The sequence below is a fragment of the Neofelis nebulosa genome, chromosome 8 (genome assembly GCF_028018385.1).
Source record: "Neofelis nebulosa isolate mNeoNeb1 chromosome 8, mNeoNeb1.pri, whole genome shotgun sequence".
Classification (NCBI taxonomy): Eukaryota; Metazoa; Chordata; class Mammalia; order Carnivora; family Felidae; genus Neofelis; species Neofelis nebulosa.
The window spans coordinates 128,837,353-128,856,677 of record NC_080789.1 but is presented as its reverse complement, the minus strand read 5'-3'; the positions used below and the strand labels follow the sequence as shown (position 1 = coordinate 128,856,677).

General features: G+C 45.0%; 1 protein-coding gene and 1 non-coding gene across 2 annotated transcripts in view; both read right to left on the bottom strand.

Annotated features, from left to right (window-relative positions):
• The window catches only part of FAM171A1 (family with sequence similarity 171 member A1), a 134,464-nt gene that overhangs the window by 103,649 nt on the left and 11,490 nt on the right, over window positions 1-19,325 (bottom strand). The gene's annotated exons all lie outside the window — the stretch shown is intronic.
• On the bottom strand, window positions 4,334-4,440 carry LOC131484125 (U6 spliceosomal RNA). Its single transcript, XR_009248036.1, has one exon. It is a non-coding gene; the product is annotated as a U6 spliceosomal RNA (small nuclear RNA).

The window sequence follows — 19,325 nt, the reverse complement described above, 5'->3', positions numbered from 1 at the left end:
TTTAACAAAATGCCGCAATGCATTTATAGAACATTCAAGACACGTACACGTGTGCACACATACACACAGGAGAATATTACTCAGCCACGAAAAAGAATGAAATCTTGCCATCTGCAACATGGATGGACCTTGAGAGTATAATGCTAAATGAAATAAGTCAGACAGAGAAAGACAAATACCACATGATCTCTTTTATACATGGCATCTAAAATATAAACAAACAGGGGCACCTGGGTGGCTCAGTCAGCTGAGCGTCCCATTTTGGCTCAGGTCATGATCTTGCGGTTCGTGGGTTCGAGCCCTGCATTGGGCTCTGTGCTGACAGCTCGGAGCCTGGAGCCTGCTTCAGATTCTGTGTCTCCCTCTCTCTCTGCCCCTCCCCTGTTCACTCTCTGTTTCTGTCTCTCTCAAGAAAACTAAACATTAAAAATTAAAAAAATAAAAATGAAAACAAAAAGGCCAAACAAAACAAGCTCATACATACTGAGAAGAGATTGGTAACTTCAGGAGGCAGCAGGGGTGGGATGGGAGAAATGGGTGAAGGGGCTCAAAAGGGAAAAAGAAAAAAATTTTTAAGAGAATAAACTTACATTAAAAAAATGCTGCAGTAAGAAATCTATTTGCTTAATGGAAAGGGTTTTTTTTTTTTTTTTTTGGTTGCCAAAAAACCAAAAATCATGATCTTAAAGTACCTCATCAGGGTTTTCAAACAGAAGGAAAACAAAACTTGGGCCAAAGGAGATAATTAAATTTTAAAAGCCATTTAACATTTACAAGATGTATATATACCTATATAGCACTAATGTTGAGATTTGAAACATAAAATGCTAAACTTGTTTGAATCACAACTTGAGAGTACAATACTTTTATCTTTGTTTCCATCAAGGTGGCGTAAAAGCATGTACATGGAGATGTATTGCTTTCTTTCCCTCTGATACAGACTAAAAAGTGAGTGAGAAAGTGGGAATAAATTCCTAAGATTGGTAATCAAGGTTAGGTTCATTTTTATCTTCTACTAGACTCAAGTTTCTGACTCATTTAACCTTCTATTATTTACCTCGACTTGTAATACAGAGAAATTCTTTCATTCTCTGCCAGTGTCCTTAGATTCTTACTCAACAACTGGGGACTTAATACAGCATCTGGTGTCAGAGGTCCTTCTGAGTGACCACTGTGAAATCTGTCATTTATACCTGAGTCGACAATGCAGTATTCTCAGGGAGGAGGGAGCAGTAATGAAAAGGATGTTATTCAGGGGCGCCTGGGTGGCGCAGTCGGTTAAGCGTCTGACTTCAGCCAGGTCACGATCTCACGGTCCGTGAGTTCGAGCCCCGCGTCGGGCTCTGGGCTGATGGCTCGGAGCCTGGAGCCTGTTTCCGATTCTGTGTCTCCCTCTCTCTCTGCCCCTCCCCCGTTCATGCTCTGTCTCTCTCTGTCCCAAAAATAAATTAAAAATGTTGAAAAAAAAAATTAAAAAAAAAAAAAAAAGAAAAGGATGTTATTCAGAGCACAGTACCCTCAAAAACGGAGCTGAGAGAGAGGGAAGCCTACAGGGTTCAAGGCCACCATCTGTCACCCAGGTTGACTGGGGTCACTGGTTTTTCTCTATATCCCTCCTGAGGCAAGGCTGGGCTGAGCAATACCCAGAAGGACAGACACACACACACACACCAAAATAAGAAAGGAAAAGGAGCACCAAATAGGGCAGTTTTATCCACGAAATAGATCTGCCTTCCACATGCAAGAGGGAAAAGCTTTTGACCTGATACTTGAAAATCAGCAGTGGCCAGTGTTGGGGTTGTGGGGCAGGTAACGTGGAGTTCTCAAGAGTGCACAGCTATGTGCAGAGACATTCTCTGTGGACCAAAAAAACTTGCGCCCAATGTATTCTTTGATTTTAAGGTGTAGCTTTACTGCTCCACTTAATATTTCGTAAACGGGGATGTGTTTGATAATCAGTGTGGGCCTATGATATGGTAGTGTCTGGGCAGAATCAAGGAAATCCTGTATGTTCCCTGCTGTTATTTTCAGCCCTATAGAAAAAGGGTCTCAGGTACTAAAATGGGATTAAATGTGAATGGTTAGGACACTCACATAACCAACATATTTTCTCTACCGAATGATACTGTGTAATGCTTGGGTGTGTGTGTGTGTGGGGGGGGGGGGCTATAAACCATTTTGATAGGAAACAGGCTCTCAGATTCAAGGATTTAGGGGTCACTGTCCAGTACTAAATTTTCTAAACATGGTGGAGACTGACCGGACCGCATCTACTTTCCCACTCTGACAATGCACTTGAGCTCTGGTGGTGGTTCTGTCTGACTGGACCATGTTGTCTTCCCCAGGGACGAGCTGAGACCGACTGCTCTAAAGGTCTATGCCCAACACCCATGGGCCAGGTGGGAAATTAATGCTGGAAATAAAAGCCCCCCAATTCTGACTTTTCTTTAAGAAGATAATGCTTTCAAACCCTCAGCTAGCTACCCTGAGCTCTGAAATCCTGGGGTTCTCAAATCAATGCTGAACAATCTGAGGAGGGGTGCTCCACAGGTCTAGGTCCGGGTGCCAGGACTACAGCTGGGTTTCAAAGTGTTAGATTCAGAGACAACCTGCCAGCAGTGGGCTTGGCGAGACTTCTCGAAGCTTTGGTTTCTCCAAAGAGAGAAACCGTATGGCTGTGTGCTATAGACTGATCTGTGTCATCCACACCTTCTTATGTTGAAGCCCTAACCTCCAACGTGACTGTAGTTTTGAGTTAGGGACTTTAAAAGGTGATTAAGGTTCAATGAGGTCCTAAGGGTGGGGTCCTATTCCAATAGGATTGGTGGTTTTATAAGAAAAGGAAGGCAGTAGGGGAGCCTGAGTGGCTCAGTTGCTTAAGCCTCCGACTTCAGCTCAGGTCACGATCTCACGGTTCCTGGGTTCGAGCCCTGCGGGCTCTGTGCTGACAGCTCAAGCCTGTAGCCTGCTTCAGATTCTGTCTCCCTCAATCTCTGCCTCTCCCCCACTCTGTGTGTGTGTCTCTCTCTCTCTCTCTCAAAAATAAACAAACATTTAAAAAATTAAAAAAGAAAAGAAAAGGGAGGCAGACACAAACACTTTGGAAACAGCTTCATTTATGATCAGGTTTGCTCCAGGTACACCTATCTCTGAGAAAGTTTCAAAGCCCTGTCTTGGAGGAAAGGCACCCATTCATGGTTAAGTCCAAGGGTTTGGGGACCAGATCTGTGTTCAAGACCCAGTTCTGCCACTTGGAGTCATGCAATCCCAAGAAAGGGGTTCCTACCTGGGGAAGTCTTCCCTTTTTCACATGTAGAACTGGGATAAGACAGCAGCATCAGTTAAGGAGGCTTTTGGCTGCGAACACTGGAACACTAGGCTAGTGGTGGCTTAAACAAGCAGGGGTTTACATTTCCCAAAGAACAGGAAGTCTGGAGGCAGCAGGGGCCGGCCGGGCTTAGCTGCTCAGCAGTGTTGTCCAAAACTGGGGTTTCTTCCAGAGGTTCAACCCTCAGCGGGTTGGCTTTTTGTCACTTCCTAGTCAAAAGTGTCATCACTGGAGCACGGGCTGTCACAACAGTGTCCAAGTAGAAAAGAAGGAAACGGGCCACAGGGTTCCCTCTCCCCCCGGTGCCTTCCACTTATCAGGAAGCAAAAGCAGACAGGGACATGCTTTCACACCCCAGAACGGGGTCCTGCACTAGGGTGACCCCAGCCCTGAGGATGAGCCCACGTACTCTGACACCTGAACAAAACCAGGGTTCTGCCAGCAAAAAGAGGGGCAGTGTAGACTTTTATTAGTGTTTAGAGAGAAAAGTTACATGAAGTATGCTTGACACAGTGAAGTGTGGGCTATTAATAAATTATCAATAAACACTGATTTATTAATAAACTAATACATTGTCACCTTTCACTAGAACCCAGAGTTACCTGATAAACTCTATTTCCCTCAGGGAGACTACTTGATGAAATCTCTATACAGAAACATTCAGGTCTGTGTGTCAAGGAGCCACAGCAGAAATTCTTGGAAGATGAATTCTTAAGGGAAAAAATGTAAGCAAATGATATTTTACCTGTAGCCTCATACTAAACCTGAAACTTGTCTGATGTTCTTTTTTTGTTTTTTTTTTTTTTTAGTGTTTATTTTTGAAGGAGAGAGAGACAGAGAGAGAGAGTGGGAGAGTGGCAGAGAGAGAGAGGGAGACACAGAATTCAAAACAGGCTCCAGGCTGTGAGCTGTCAGCACAGAACCCCACTCGGGGCTCGAACTCACAAAGCGTGAGATCATGGCCTGAGCTGAAATCAGATGCTCAGCCAAGCCACCCAGGCGCCCCACAATATGGAACACTTCACAAATTTGTGTATCATCCTGGTGCAGGGGCCATGCTAATCTTCTCTGTATCGTTCCAATTTTAGTATATGTGCTCCTGAAGTGAGTACAAAGTGTTCTTAAACTATAGTTCATACCACTGAATCCTCTGGGATCTGAACAAGGTATTCACGGAGTATCTTTAGTGTAAATACACTGAAGGCCTTTGGAAAAGAGGGGAAGAAAAACCCTCTTTCAAGATTGTTATGGCTCACTTATCATGGTTTTAAATAAACTTCTACTTAAAAGACAACATGCTTTTTTTTTTTTTTTTTTAGCAGGCGGACTATATAAAAAGTCCAATTAAACGTCTTCATGGAAACACTCATTTTGCAATTAACTCTGAGGTCTGATTCAGATGAGTGTGACCTGATCGTGAAAACTTAAGAGCTATAGAGGGGCCCCTGGCTGGCTCAGTCGGTTGAGCGTCTGACTTCGGCTCAGGGCATGATCTCATGGCTCGTGAGTTCGAGCCCTGCATAGCTCAGAGCCTGAAGTCTGCTTCGGATTCTGTGTCCCCCTCTCTCTCTCTGCCCCTCCCCTCGCTCATGCTCTGTTTCTCTCTCTCTCCCAAGAATAAGTAAAACATTAAAAAAAATAAAAAAATAAAGAGCTATAGGAACTAAGTGCTCATGCCTGGATCTCCCATATGCAAAAAATAGATTTTGTACAGGGGAAATGCTAATAGTTCTGTAATCCTAAAACTGGTAGGTACCCTTCCCACCACCAGCCAAATTTCATCTTGTTCCGATTCAGACCTGGAACTGCTGGGGAGAACAGTCACTATTTTGCATGCTCTTTCCCAATACGTATAAAAATAAACAATACTTCTGATATGATGTCAGACTGAAAAATGAATGCCAACTAATAAAGGAAATAGCAATTAGCAAAGTCATTCATTATGGTTCTGCTTTTGCCTCTGTTGCTTGTTGATGCCCATAAAACAATAAATTCACGATAGTAACCCAATATTTTATATACATTTTCCCTGAAATCAAAGTAAAAGAGATCGAGGACATCTGTGACGAATATATTCTGCTAGTATTAGGGGTCCCTAAATTCGATTATGGTATATGGCATATATTTTCTCCCATAAAACTTGTATTTTCAGCTAATAGGCATCACCTTCTAAAACCACCTTACTTCTATCTCCAGCACCAACGGTTACCTTCCTCCTTGGGGATTATTTTATTTTTTTAAGACATATGTGATTTTAGAACAGTTTTAGATTTACGGAAAAATTGCAAAGACAGTAGAGATAGTTCCCATATAGCTTTTACCCAGCATCTTGTAGCAAAATCTGGTACATTTGTTATAATTAATGAACCAATGCTGACACGCGGTCATTAACCGAAGCTCCTCCTTTATTCAGATTCTTTAGTTGCCCCCTAATGTCCCTTTCCCGATCCAGGCCCTCATCCAGGGAGTCGCATCACATCTAGTTGTCATATTTCCTTAGGCTCCTCTTGGCTGTGACAGTGTCTCAGACATTCCTAGTTCTTGATGACCTGGGCACAGTTTTGACGGTACTGCTGGGTATTTTGTAGAATGCCCCCAGTTTGGGTTTGTGAAGTGTTTTCTCACGGTTAGACTGGGATTAAGGGTGTAAGGAGGAAGACCCCAGAAGGAAAGTGTCATTCTTGTCACATCAAGGGTACTATCAACACAGCTATTGATGTTGACCTTTGTCACCTGCCTGTTTGTTCAGTTCCTCCTAATGAAACAAGTAATCGTAGAATTACTTTCTCCTTTCCACAACTCATACGTGAGGGGCTGGAGGTTTTGTGACCTTGACAGCAGAAGAGTGACCTCACTTATTTCGGTTCTTCTGTATAAGGGATGTGTCTCCTCCACTCACTTGCTCGCTTGCTCACTCATTCAATCGTTCATTCATTTGTTCCTAGCAGTATGGACTCCTGGATACTCAAGAGTTAATTTTTAGGAAGAGGCAGGAGCGCGTCTGGGTGGCTCAGTCAGTTGAACCTCAGACTTTGGCTCATGTCAGGATCTCACAGTTCATAAGTTTAAGCCCCACATCGGGCTCTGTGCTGACAGCTCAGAGCCTGAAGCCTGCTTCAGATTCTGTGTCTCCCTCTATCTCTGTTCTTCCCCCACTCACACACTCTCTCTCTCTCTCTCAAAAATAAACATTAAAAAAAAAATAAAAGGAAGAGGCAGGAAGGGATTTTGTTGTATTTGTGCATGTGCAAAGGCTGGGGAGGACAGGCCGCTGTGCGCACAGAGCTGCTGGCCTCCCTCACGCCGACCAGACTCCCGTCACACACCAGACTGATGGCCCACAACAGTGAACTTTCTGCCACAGTAAAATTACAGAGTCCTACATGCTGCAGAACTCTGGACTCTGTCTGAGCAACCACACTGTAAACGCTGAACCCACCATATGCCAGAAGCCCTGCTGCCCATGTCAGTGCCCATCCTGGCCTTTGTCCTCAGCTCCCACAGTCAAGCAACTGGCAAACTCCAGGCACGATGCTCGTAAACACCCTGAGTCGGCATCCTATCAGGAGAATGGCTGGGACCTACAGCCCACCCTATAGCCTCTTGCACAGACTTGTGTACACGGTGGGGTACACGGTACCTGGGCTTTCACTCAAGACCATGAATTTAGGAGAAACAATTCTGCAGGTCTTGATAGTGAGTATATATAGATAGTGGGAACTGAGCAGCGAGGGGCACATTATGTATGAAACCCAGCAGGTGATGTAATGGAGGTTGCACAAAGTGCTAAGGGACCCTACAGAGAAGTCATATGAGGAGATGACAGCTGATATGGGGCCAGAAAAACAAGCAAGACTCTGAGATGGGGAAGGGGGGAGGGTGGATCTAATTTGTAATCATTTATCAGTATTTTCTTTCTTTTTTTTTTTTATAAATTTTTTAATGTTTGTTTATTTTTGAGGGGCGGGGGGAGAGGGAGAGAGGGAGCAGGGGAGAGGCAGAGAGAGAGGGAGACACAGAATCCGAAACAGGCTCCAGGCTCCATGCTTTCAGCACAGAGCCCAACATGGGGCTCGAACTCACGAACCGTGAGATCATGGCCTGAGCCGAAGTGGGATGCTCAACTGACTGAGCCACCCAGGTGCCCCGAGCCTAATGCTTTTAAATTTGCTTATGCCAGTGGGTGACGAACTCCGCAGGTGGCAGAACATCTAGGTGTGGGAGTGGAATCTGCACAGAGTCGTAGGTACATCAAACCTGAAGTAAGTTTATAATTCAGGGTAAGGGAGGGCTCATCTTATCAAAGGTTCTCTCACTGAGATAAACAGCACGGACTAGAAACATTTTCAACTATAATATTTTCTAGTGCAACCTGGAAAAAGCCCCAAATGTTCCATTTTGGGTATTAAGACACCTCTGCTTGGCTCACAGAAAGTCCTACTTGAGAACCACTGGTCCAGGTGACTGATGAGTATAACACGTTCTGTTTTCAGCAGACCGAAGGCTACACTTAGAAGCCATTCTCCAAATCAGTACAAAACCCACATTAGCAAAAAGAGGCTTCACAAGGCACATTTTGAAAACTTTATTTAATAGTTTCCTTAGTTTTTTCCCAATTGCTGGTAACACCCACTATCCTATATTTAGCTCCACTGTACATTAATGAAGATCTATGATAAGATACATGTAATTACTTGTGAGTTAAATGGGAAGACTCTGCTCATAGTAAAAAAAAAAAAAAAAAAAATCGATCTGCCTTCAAAGCAACAGGAAGAAAGAATCAAGGGGGGAAGGTGATACCATGGCAACATGGCTTTCAGAAAGACAAGCTCTGCACACCTTGTCAGCTACTGCACAGAGCTGGAGACAACCCGGGACATACCTGTACTCCTGAGCATGCTCATGAGATCCTCAGGCACATCACAGAGGCAAAGGGACCCTTATGCACAAAGAGTCAGATGCCGCTGCCCCCCCAAACAGGGGGAGGTCCACATAAACAGTAACAGTAACGACAACAACAATAATAACATAATGGAAGGCTTCTATCTCCGTCTGACTTCTGAGTCTGCCACGCTCAAAATACTGCTCGGATTAACCCCCGTGATGTCAGCATTGGGACCACAGGGACTATGTCCAGGATTTGCAGGCCCACCCCCAGAGGTCCTGATCTGTGAGGCAGGGCCCAGGATTTGCATATTTAACTAGCATCCTGGGATTCAGATGCAGGAGGTCCTCAAGGACACTCGGAGACACAGTGATGCGAGGTGCAAGCCACAGGCGGTCTGCTGACCAAACCAGCCCACTTTACCCCGGGAGTCACCCCTCAAGACTTTTATCATCAATCCTTCGTTCTGTGCAGTGTGTCGATGTAACTGTAGTGGCGTTAACCTGGGACGGTTAAAGTGATGAATGGAAAGTCGAGTATAATTAAATGCCAGCGCTGACTGTTACGAGCTTGTCGCACGCAGAACAGCGGAGCCAGGCTGCCGATTTAGACTCTTTGCCAGTCAGGGTGCCTCCTAATTAGTTCCGCAACCGTATCCCGTTGCTAAAAGTCTTGAGGGGTGATGACAAATGGCAATAAACATGACTACAGCTCCCAGAAAATCTTAACCGCGATTTGAGGGACTCCAGGATGCCAAGTCTGACCCTCTCCAGTCCTATTTATATATAATTTTTAAAATGCATTTGGCACACGCATGACTTTCTGACCATTTGGGCCATTACGTGAACAGCTTAGAAACCCAACCTTAGAGTCACGGCCCAGCATTAAATCTGCCTTGTGTTTACTCCATAAGCAGAGGTTCTGTCCCTTATCTGCACGCTGACACTCGGGGAATATTTCAAGACAAGACACAAAGATGAAAGTCAGCACGTCTCAGCTCTGGCTGACACAGAATCAGAGGGGGGGGCTTTGGAAAAACTACCCATATTCAGGCCCCCCTAGACTTCGAACTTAGAGTCTCTGGGGTGAATCCTGCTGATGCTCCTGGGGAATTATAACGTCCACCCAGGGTTGAGCCCCACTGGAAATGCTTGTTCCTCCCAAGACCGTGAGCATCCTGGAGGAGGACACGGTTTCTCCCTCTCTCCCTTTCAAACCAATACGTAATAAATTATCGCTGAGCTAAACTGAATATATTTGCCTATCGGACGTTTCCACGTCTGTAGAGGGCAAGCAGCCTCGAGGAACGAAGACTGGGTTCACATCTGTGACCTCACCTTCCCAACCAAACAACATTGGCACAGCTGGTCCCACACCTCCAGGCTGACAGACGTGCCTGTCACTGTTCCTCCCGCTTAATGAGGGCTGAGAAGTGCTTCAGAGGTGGGGCTGCGATTGCAGTCGGCAAAGGCAGGAGCCTTCACCAAATATGAGGACGACGTCCCTCGGAAAGTCACCATGACTGAAAGGAGAGCTAAAAGACGGTTAATCCCGACAAGTGCCTTCTGCTGGCAGTCAGGGTTGCCAGATTTAGTGACCTCAAATGTAGGATGTCCCGTTACGCTTGAGTTTCAGATGACCAACAAATAATTTTTAGTGTAATTATGTTCCATGCACGATTTGGGCACCCTTGTACTAAAAATTTATTCACTGTGTGTCTGAAATGCCACTCAACCGGGTGTCCTCAGTTTATCTGCAGCTCCAGTGCTAATGGTCCCAAAGTCAATTTGTGTGAGTTTGTTTTGGGAAAAAGGGATGGTGGTATTACAAGATAAAAACATCTGAAAACGCTGCGTTTTGTTTCCCAACAAATGCTTTGGTAGTCCCAGGCATAGGGGCTGTCTAGAATAAGATATAAGCAGAGTATCCATCTCAGTGACTTTTCAAAGAACGGGGTTCTTCAGCTCCGAACAAAGGACACAGCAGAAGAGAAACTTTCGTTGTGGGCCGCAGCTGAGCAAATTTATCAAACAAAGGAAGCATTCAACTCACACTCTGTACCACACTCACACATGAAAATTCGACAAACTGGATGCAGAAACCAGAAAACAGTGATGCAATTTTATCTGGCTCATCTTGTGATTATGAAGTTCTCTTTCCTGTTTTCGTTCCTGACAGAGGTGGAGGAAAGGCACAGTGGAAAGAGGAGAAAACTGGCCTTACCGGATTTGCTCTTTCAGCAAAGACACTGAGGACCAGATGGGAGGCAGTTCCGGCCTCAAGGAGAGACGGACGGACTGCCCATGTGTACCACACAACTGCTCAGTACCGGGCGGGGAGGGTTTTCTGCTGTGCCCTCAGCACCTAGAACAGTGCCAGGAATACGGAGCCATTCAATAAATATTTGTTGAATGAACAGCAAAGGTATGCACACAGACTTGGGAAGGGAAAGGGGGAGCCAGAGATGGCTCCTGAAGGGGAGGATGCCTGAGGCTTTAGGAAGAGAAAAGATGAGTCAGTACAAAGCCCTCGGGCAAGGGGGGTGGGGGTGGGTGGGTCCGAAGGTGCAGCACAGCGAGCATGTTGGACAACCATGAATGAAGACCCCTGGCCAGTAAAGCCCAGGTGGTGCTCAGGGGGAAGCGGGGAGGACTGCCCTGGGGGCGGTCGGGGGAGATCTGGGGGTCCATCAGCTGACAGCTGGAAATGGGCCCCAGTGTGGAGCAGATGCTCTGAGGGGTTCAGGGCTGGAGCCCGAGGTCACAGCTTTCTCTCAAGAGGAAGAGGAGGAAAGGGGAGACCCGATGGGGACTGAGGAAGGGCAGCCCAGGCAGGAGACCAGCCAGGAGATGCCTCTGCCACGGAAGCTGGGCCGCATGTCACGGAGACAGAAGTACCGGTGTCAGAGGAGAGCGGGCCGGGGAATGAGCGCTGGCTGTGGCAAAAGGGGTCCCTGAGGAGTGGTGGGGGAGGGGGATGGGCAGCAGAGGGTTACAGGGTGAATGTGGGGGTGAGCAAGTGGGGACACTGAGCGCAGACCGCAGCATTCCTGGCAGGGGAATGGAAGAAATCGTACGCGGGGGCTCTGGGGTCGTGGGGGGGGGGGGCTGTTTCGCAGGTATGTCCTCGTCGGGGGAAAGGCCTCCAGATCTGCTGAAGATGAGAGACAGAGCCACAGGCTGGGACGTGCTGACTGCACAGCTCCGGGCTCAAAGCCGGAATGCGATGGGCCAGGCCTCGGGGGTTTTCTCAACCTCCTCCCCCTCCAACTCCCTCCAGGAACCTGGTTTGCGGCCGCCAAGCCCGGCCCAGTCGAGCCTAGAGCTCACTCCTGAGCACCCAGGCTCTCCTCTGGACACGTGGTACTTCTTCTGGAGGCAAGGAGATGAACGTTTCAAGAGGAAAAGGACAGGGGCACCCAACTCTACCTCCTACTTTTAAAAGCACAGAACAGAAATACATACAACCCTCGTGAGGTGGAATGTCAAATGCTCACACGGATCATCATTTTACCGGCCCCCTGAAGGTCTTCTGGGACTCTGCAGGCAGCCAAGAATCTCCAGGGAGATAAATTACAAAAAGGCCACTTAGGAATTTCGTTGCCTCAGCAGGGCCTCACCCACCTTCCACACAGGGACGGAGAAGAAAACACAGCTGGGGCGGCAGGCACAGCCTGCTGCTGGTATCTGACTGTGGTGCAAAAGCCATGTCTTTCGAATAAAGTGACTCAGAAGTCTAGTCATTAGTTAGCCCTTAAAAAAAAAAAAAAAACAAAAACAACTACGGGTGAGGGGCGCCTGGGTGGCTCAGTCGGTTGAGCGTCCGACTTCGGCTCAAGTCACGATCTCACTGTCTGTGAGTTCGAGCCCCACGTCGGGCTCTGTGCTGACAGCTCAGAGCCTGGCACCTGCTTTGGATTCTGTCTCTCCCTCTCTCAAAAATAAGCATTAAAAAAAAAAATTATGGGGAAAAAAAGGGACTCTGTATCTGAGTAACAGTGGTCAGCTATTCTTTATTTAAACAAGCCCAAACAGCAGGCAATAAGTGACTTATTCCAGATGCAATCCACACAAAACTAGAGATCATATACTAACATAAAACCGATATAAATGTGCAAGCTTTACTGTTTATAACAGCCGTACTCCAATTAAAAAGAAGGCACAGGTACAGAAGCCTGGGTGGCTCAGTTGGCTAAGCATCCAACTTTTGGTTTCGGCTCAGGTCATGATCTCTCATGGTTCGTGGGTTTGAGCCTTGCATCAGGCTCTGTGCTGACAGGGCAGAGCCTGTTTGGGATCCAGTCTCCCTCTCTCTGTCTGCCCCTTCCTCACTTGTGCTCTCTAGCTCAGAGTAAGTAAATAAATTTTAAAAATTATTAAAAAGAAGGTAGGGGCGCCTGGGTGGCGCAGTCGGTTAAGCGTCCGACTTCAGCCAGGTCACGATCTCGCGGTCCGTGAGTTCGAGCCCCGCGTCAGGCTCTGGGCTGATGGCTCGGAGCCTGGAGCCTGTTTCCGATTCTGTGTCTCCCTCTCTCTCTGCCCCTCCCCCGTTCATGCTCTGTCTCTCTCTGTCCCAAAAATAAATTAAAAAAAAAAAAAAAAAAAAAAAAAAAAAGAAGGTATAAAAAGATAGTTCAGCGTCAAGTATAAACAAGAACCAGAATGGTATCAGTGTTTCTATTGCCCTGAAATAGTTTTTACTGGCTTAAAACTATATGCAGCATGGCTGGAGACGGGCCGCAGGCAAATTAAAGATAATCAAACCAAAAGTCACTCAGAGCTACGCAGGGTTTTCATTACACAGTTAGTACATGATGAATGAATATTTTAATTGTATGAATGAAGTAACCGAGTGGGAATTCTTACCTAAAAAAAGGCCCGCAATTCCTTCTAAGTCACAAGTGATGTGGGTTCCACCCCAACACCTGAACATATTAAACCAGCTACCTCTCTTGAACGTAGGCTTTGAATAAGGTGAGAATACATTTTCTAGGTAGCTTTCTTAAACCGCAAGGCTAAAAATCTGAGGAAAAAGTAGCCAGATTCAATCGATGGCTTCCTGGGTCTGCTTCTGCCTGTCCCTAAATATTAGGACAGGACGGGCAGTGAACAACCTCACCAATTCAAGTGTGGTCCAGCGACCAGCAGCATGGTAAGAGTTACAGCATCTTAGGGGCCACACTAGACCCACTGACCCGGAATCTGACAAGACCAGCAAGTGATTCGTATCTGCTTTCAAATTTGGGAAGCAGTGGTGAGAACTGGCTTTCTGTTTTGGCTCCCCATCCCAAAGGTTCCACGGAGCCCGGGCAAGTAGCCTCAGAAAGTTATCAAGTGCTGCTTTCATTATATTGGCGTTTCACTTTATAACTTCTTTCAGTTTTATTTCACCTTTGCTCTGAGCCATAAAGCTGTCTGCCTTTTCTTTATCTATTAGCCTTAATTCTTCAAAGTAATTTGGCTTCATGCTAGCCCCTAAAACAGTGTCAATTTTAAATTATGTACAGTAATAGGCTAGGAGGAAATGGAAAATATTTCCCAAGTTCAATTTTAGATAGGATTATATAATTTTTTTGTTTTCTCTTTCCTCTTTCCCTCTCTTTGAGTGTGTGTGTGTGTGTGTGTGTGTGTGTGTGTGTGTGTGTGACAATTACAATGGGCTTATTAGCAAACCTGTTGGGTTTCACAGCAAGCTAGGAAGTCACTTAGAGCACTACCAAGAAAAATGACATGTAATTAGAAACAGAAGGAGCCGGGGCCGGTGCGGTACACAGCACAGAACAAGGCCATATGCACACAGCTCACACTAAAGATAGTGTTCTACAACAGGCCTAGGTATGCGTTTCCATCTGAAACAGCAGTCCCACTCACTGAAGAGTTAACTGCATCCACGAAATTGTAAACTGGAGCAGCAGGGATCGTGAGTCTATTTTATACTGTCTGACAAGTAACAGGACAGGATTAATAAATATCCATGAATGAGAGAGCGAATAGCACTTAAACTGTACGTTCTCCCTACGACACTCTGCCCCTTCCCTTTCAATTCCTGCAAAAGCAAAGAGAATCCAATGAACCTCCCAGCCATTCCTGAAGCCATTCAAGAAGCCACTCCCCACATGGAGACGCCTCTACCATGGCTTCCATGAGGACCGCTGGAGGAGCCTTCTCTGGGCACTAGGTCCCTCGCACCCCATCCCAACAAGAATCAGCATCAGCTTCCTTATCTCAAACATTTTTAGTACCTGAAAAGAGACGCAGTGCAATGTTCAATAACCCCATGTAAACTAACTAAGATCTGGGTGTAAGCGGTGATGTTCAACAATTTTCAAAGTCTCTCCCGCTGCCAAAGTTGCCATTAAAGAGTTCGAACTTTCCATACCCTTTTGGCTGTTGTGGTGGGGCACTTTCCCTTAACTCCACTGCAAGAGCAGAACAAGAGTGAAGAAAAGAAAGTAGGGGCACCTGGGTGGCTTAGTCAGTTAAGTGTCCAACTCTTGATTTCAGCTCAACTTATGATCTCACAGTTCATGAGATCAAGATCCACGGTGACAGCACAGAGCCTGCTTGGAATTCTCTCTCTCTGCATCCATCCCCCTCTGAAAAATAAATGAATAAACTTAAAGAAAAAAAAAAGAAAGTAGGAGCACTTGGGTGGCTCGGTCTGTTGAGCATCTGACTTTGGCTCAGGTCATGATCTCATGGTTTGTGGGTTTGAGCCCCACGTCGGGCTCCATGCTAACAGCACGGAGCCTGCTTGGGACCCTCTCTCTCCCTCTTTCTCTGCCCTTCCCCTGCTCGTGCTCTCTCTCTCTCAAAAATAAACAAACTTAAAAAAAGACAGTAAAGGAGCTCAGTAACAAAGGCGACTAACTGTGTCCTCAATAAATTCCATGAGATTAGCAGGGGCTAGAGTTGAGACGAGTGATACTGAGAAAACCAGTCCCTTTGATGTTGGGATATCTGGCTGAAGACTGACCAACCATGCAGAATCAATGAGAAAAGGGGATGTGTAATAATTCGGGTGAGGAAGATAGATGAGACAAGGCGCCCGGCTCACAGACCTAGAAGAATACCCACTACTCATTATGCCCCTGCAGGAAGCAGGAGACAGGAGTTTACCAGCAGCTCAGCAACTCCACTGTCATTTTGCCAAAAAAAAAAAAAAAAGTCTTTTTCAAATGCTTTATAAACTACAAAAAAGCTACAATTCATATGGATGGTGGCGTGGCCCTGGGAGTGCCTTCCTCCCCTTCTCTGTGTGGTTCCTAGCCTTCAAACCCCACCTCACAAGCCACTTTACTGGGAAGCCTCCCTGACTGCCCAGTTAGTTATTTCCTCCTCCGCATCCCTCTATGCTTTGCTCCTCCCTACAGTGGTTTGTTTATCTGTGCTTCTCCCATAGGAGCTCGAGTTCCTGAAAAGTGGGGGCTTAATTATCTTTGGATCCCCAGAGCATGGAACCATAAGAAGCGACTGATAATGCCCACTTTCATTATTAAATATGTGAGCTCTACTTGGTAGGGAGCATGACGGCTGCCCAGAAACTGGGTGACTCAGACTGGAGAATCCCTGAGCAGAAATCATGACTGAAACAGTGAGTGTGAGCGTCTAAAGCAGCTGAGAGAGACACTCTAAGAGAACAGAGGAGGAGCATGTATGTGGGATTATCATCTCCATGCTGTACCAGTGCATGACTTCAAGCCACGCTCCCCCACCCACATACACAGAAAGGAATAATCTCTCTCCTGATACCTCTCAGGATTATGAGGAGTAAAAAGATAACGGACCTGAAAGCACTTGAAAATCTGCAATTTAAGAAATTAGTATTATCAACCTTCCGGTGGTGAGAGGTAAGGACAGCAGAGACTCTTTGCTGGGTACATGGATGGGTGGATGGGAGGATGGATAAAGAGTGGTTCATCTGCCATGAAGCAGCTAAAAGGAAAAGAAGTTTAAGAAGTATCTAACTTGCCAGGCCTTTCTCTCATGTAAATGTCTCCTTAAGGATTCTGAATTAGAAATGGGTAGATATGGGGACGCCTAGGTGGCTCAGTTGGTTAAGCATCTGACTTCGGCTCAGGTCATGATCTCATGGTCCGTGAGTTCAAGCCCTGCGTCAGGCTCTATGCTGACAGCTCAGAGCCTGGAGCCTGCTTCTGATTCTGTGTCTTCCTCTCTGTCTGCCCCTCCCCTGTTCATGCTCTTTGTCTCAAAAACAAATAAACATTAAAAACGAAACAAACAAATGGGAAGACATAAGCAGGGAATAGTTCCACCTTAATTAACATGTTATCTAATCAGTGCACATAAAAAAATATCCTAGTCTGAAAGCCATTAACTCCTTTCTCTTGTTTACTTAGCATTTATGTATTACTTTTACGTGTACTGATTTAGAATGTCTGTTTAATATTTAATGCAACATCTAATAGGTTTCCATTAAGACACTGAAATCTTTATAAGGCAATGATTTTATTTTTAAATTTGAAAAGGCAAATGAGGTTCAAGATGGTGAAAAAAACAAAACAAAGCTGTTCCAAACAGTAGTGGGGAAAGAACACAATGGGAGACTTCTATCAATTTTACCTTTAACTCAAAATCTACGTTGCGGCACAAGAATCAAAACACAAAGTGGCGTTAAAAGTCATTTTAACGGTTTGTGCTGCCAAGGGGTGAGCGAGCTGAATCAAAGGATCACTTTCTAAGGTTAATTTCACTAGGCAGTCTTTAAGTTTATAGTAAAGGAAAAAACGTACCCACAAAACTGTGCACTGAGTATATGCCCCATGCGCCAAGTGATATAGTTTTGGAAGGAGAGACCTAATTTCGCCACAGCTGTACTGGTGACATTTGGACAAGCGGTGGACCGAGGGGGCTCTGCACAGACAGCCTGGAGAGCAAAGCTATGTTTTAAAAGGGCTCCCTGTGCTCGCAGATGGGCTGTAAACTTGACCAGACTGCAGACACTGTCCTCCACCCTCACCAGTTGAATGCATTAACTTTTCTATTCCTTTCCCATATGCTTTATCGCACATTCAAAAACATGGACAGCAGATGGTAACAAAGAAAGAGATCAATCACCCAAGCAAAAATTGAAAAACCTTGTTCTGAAAGAGACATCTAAAAGCCACTTACCTCCAACCTCCCATTAGATGGGAATATTTTAATCGAGTGACATCAAACGCAAGCAACTTCTTTTAGGTCATCCTTGAGCAGATACCGCCTTTTCGTACTGCGATATTTGCAATAATGGACTTGCATTTATCTAATCCTATTGTGCTTTCCTAACTTGGAATAACCACAGACTTCCTTAATATCAAAAACATAATAGAAGGGGCCAGCAGCTCCCAGAGAACAACTTTCTATCACAGTAAACACTGAATAAACGCAGGGCTCTGAGATTCCATACTCAGGAATCAGAGGAAACAAATGTATCTCATGAGTATGGAAACAAGAAAACGTTCTAAGTTTGGAAAAAACTTCTCTTTTTATGAAATCTCTATTTTAATTTAAACAGAGGGGCTATTTATGCCACTAATTCTATCTGTCTGTGCAGAAGTTCACAGAAACCAGACAAAGGGCTTGAGGAGAGAAGCTTTACTAACAAGGCAACAGTATATACAGCGGGGAAACCGGACACAGGTCTCACTGTTCTTTGCACGGATATAGTTTCTAAAAGGCAGGCGGCTCAGAAACAGACTAAAAGTTAGAAGAGGCCACATGAGGGAAGAAGCAGAAATGAAAAATAGAGGACCTGACTCAAACACCCACTTTTTCCCTAATCCCAGACATGGATCTCTGGAATAGCCCAGCCCCACAAAATCTGCAGGTAGACATGCACATTCCCTTGAAGTGTCAAATGTATATTTGTATAGGTTAATGGCATAAGCAAAGGATAGAAGGAAACGATGATATCTTGTCTAAATTTCCAAAGGATATACCCAGTCATTAGGGGAGCTTCTTCAATCTCAAGGAATTTCATTTTCTCCCATGCTCTCTTGGTATGTTCAACTCTGATTCAAAGTTTTTCTGGCTTTTGTGAATGAATACATTTGGAACTGTACTATCTTAACTGATTAAAAGAGGCTATTAGAATATTCAAAGTATTCTAATTTTGAGGAACTGACTCAATACACTACTGACTCAAAAGGGTTATTAACAAAGTATCCCAAGAAACTTCCTAGAAGCTGCCTGGTCATGAAGAGATCCTGGCACTTCTTTGAGTGTACGGATTCTTACACGGAAATGGCATATACATTTGCTTTCCTTTAAAGAGAATAAGTATCGAAACAGTCCGGTATAATCTCTAGTCCTATATTAACCTATCTAACCTGAGCAGTATGTGAATGTTGGACTCTGGAAGGGTTACTTTTCTTTTTCTCTCTCATTCCTTCTCTATCCTGACACACACACACACACACACACATACACATCCTCACATACACAGATGCACAGGCATGTACCACGGCTTACTTGGTAGGTATGCGATAACGTGGTTCTACATGATCAGATGGGATATTCAGTGAGGAGGTAATGTGGTCATGTGATAGACTTTAATTATCAAAGAAAAATTAAAGCCTGCATAAATAAAACATTGTTGAGAATAAAAATAAACATAATGGCGAAACAATGCTGATTTCTAAAAGTGCTCTAACACTCCTCAAAAACTAAAGCCTGGAAAACTGTAGCTGGAAAATGAAATGTATGCACTGCATTGTTAATGTATCGATCTAGCCACCTAATGTATATTTTAGCCCACCAAAATGGCTAAAACTAAAGAAACCAACACCACCAAATGATGGTGAGAATGTGGTGCAACAGTAATTCTCACACATTTTTGGTGGGAGTATAGAAAAATATGATGGAAAAACATCTCGCAGTTTCTTGAGAAACTAAACATTCACCTACCTATAACTCAGAAATGTTGGTTTCTTCCCAAGAACAATGAAAACATGCCCAAAGAACGAACAAATGTATAAAAATGTTCACAGCAACGATATAACAACCAAAAACCAGAAAGGACTTGTGTGTCTATCCAGAGGAGAATGGATAAACTGTAAGATATTCACCCAGTGGAATACTATTCATGGCAAATAATGAAGCCAGAGTATGGAAT